The sequence below is a fragment of the Oryctolagus cuniculus genome, chromosome 5 (genome assembly GCF_964237555.1).
Source record: "Oryctolagus cuniculus chromosome 5, mOryCun1.1, whole genome shotgun sequence".
Taxonomy (NCBI): Eukaryota; Metazoa; Chordata; class Mammalia; order Lagomorpha; family Leporidae; genus Oryctolagus; species Oryctolagus cuniculus.
The window spans coordinates 144,065,934-144,068,078 of record NC_091436.1 but is presented as its reverse complement, the minus strand read 5'-3'; the positions used below and the strand labels follow the sequence as shown (position 1 = coordinate 144,068,078).

The 2,145-nt window shown below is 44.7% G+C and overlaps 1 long non-coding RNA gene across 1 annotated transcript; it reads right to left on the bottom strand.

Annotated features, from left to right (window-relative positions):
• Nucleotides 1-563: 563 nt before the first annotated feature.
• LOC138849698 (uncharacterized) lies at nt 564-1,661 on the bottom strand. The gene is made up of 2 exons (XR_011388748.1): nt 1,157-1,661; nt 564-921 (listed from the first exon to the last, which is right to left on the bottom strand). It is a non-coding gene; the product is annotated as an uncharacterized lncRNA (long non-coding RNA).
• Between the last annotated feature and the right edge of the window lie 484 nt (nt 1,662-2,145).

Genomic DNA, 2,145 nt, shown 5'->3' with positions numbered 1-2,145 from the left:
TGGAGCTCTTCTCCTGAGAACCATGGCCTCAGAACTTCCTCAGGGGGGAAATTCCCAGAACTGTCCTTTGACGGGAAAGATCAGTTCAACAGCTTACAGTTTTTACTGTTTCAAATCAGCAATGCTAAACTCTTGTACCCAAAGCAGTGGTTTAAATCCAGCTTTTGCTTCTATTTTAAACAGTGTTAACTGAACCTGAACTCTTAAAATGCAATCTTGATGTCAACTTATTTTTTTAGAGCAGCCCAACAGGCTCTGAGATGGTAACCCTCAGAAAGGCTGTGGGTGAATGGGCAGGAAACATAACTTTTCCTTTTTTCCTTTTTCTTTTTGTTCCAAGGCCCTGAGCTGTGATTATGAAAGTGCCTAGTATCCCCAGTGATGTTATCAAGATAATCAAATTTGGATCACAGGAATGAAATAAACTTAGGTGGGCCTTCATTACTGCTCTACTGACAATAACTCACTTAAGATCATTCCCACCCTACCCCCTCACCTGTACCTAGCATGATGGTGATAGCCAGTAGATTAAGCCAGAGTATTCAAAATGATAAAATTAATTCTTTTTAATTTTTTGAAAGATTTTATTTATTTATTTATTTGAAAGTCAGAGTTACACACAGAGAGAGAGAGAAAGTCTTCCAACCCCTGGTTCACTCCCCAACTGGCTGCAACGGCTGGAGCTGTGATGATCTGAAGCTAGGAGCCAGGAGCCAGGAGCTTCTTCCAGGTCTCCCATGTGGACCCAGGGGCCCCAGCACTAGGGCCATCTTTCACTGCTTTCCCAGGCCATAGCAGAGAGCTGGATTGGAAGTAGAGCAGCCGGGTCTCGAACCGGCACCCATATGAGATGCCAGCACTGCAGGTGGCGACTTTACCCTGTTTTTAAACTGGCTTTTGAGATGCTTCCTAGTTAACTTTCTGGAAAACAAAAAAGAACTTGTTTTGAAAAAAAGAGCTCATCGAGAACATTTTATTATATATGTTTACCCATTGGAAAAATTATCTACGAATGTATAAGTCATTTTGAGCAAGAATACATTTAGTCTTACAGAAACTTAAACTTACATGAAATCAAGATTTTATCAAACTGAACAGGGCCAAAGTGTTTCAGTTTTCTTTCACTGAGAACACAAATCCCCTATCTTCCACCTACCTCTGCCTCCAAAAGAGGCTTGGAGAAATTCTTAGGCCAGGAAGGCACCGGGTGGGTAGTAATTGTGTGAGGCTCCTGGCTCTCTTCTGCCAGTGTCTTTAATCCTTGCCTGCCAGTCTTCCCTGCTGTTTCAAGACAAGAGAATCCCAGCTGGGCCCAACAGTGTGGGAGCTACATGATCTAGACAGGCTCCAAAAGGGGAGGGGTAGATTTAACAAATACATGTTAGCCTGAATCCTTGTCTATAAAGAACAACCACTTTCCCAGACATGCCCAGGCCAGTCAGCGGCTCCCTCTTGCCAAGAGCCCAAGCGTGTGGGCTGCCATGGCCAAGGTCTTGTGGGACTGGATTTCGCCTGTCGCAGTGGTGCCCCAGCTTCTGTGCCTGAAGAAGGAGAGCACACACAAGCCTGACAGAGGTGCCTCGGTTCCAGTTCTGAATTTGCCAGTAACTAGTTGTGTGATCTTTGCCAATTTCCTTCAAGTCTTTGGCCCAGATTCCTGTCTTTAAAATGAAATAAAAAAAAAATTAGAACTAGATTCCCCAAGGATCCTTCCAATTGTAATCACATGCTATTGTATACGCCGTATTTCTTAGACTCTGATTAAGCAATCAGCTTCTCCTCGTTAATCCACATTCTGTTGGGAATCATCGGCTCCTTTTCCTCTTTTGCTGATGTACTCAGAGATGGTGTTGACTGGGATGGTAAGTCCTTCCTGCTGCCTGTCTCAGCTCCTTCCCAGAGGCCTGGTCAGCTGAAGGTGCTGCAGCAGCCTATCCCCTTAGCTCCTTAGTAGAGCAACCCATGATCACAGTTGATCCTTTTTCTGGCCTTGGAATTTCCATGCTATTCTAGGGGACATTTTGCCAAAACCAAAAGTATGAGGAGCACCAGGTGAGGAGCTCTGGGCTGCCACCAGTGTTTCTCATGATCCCGGTGGATTTAGGATCCGTACAGAAATGAACCTCACCTCCTTTCACCTCTTAG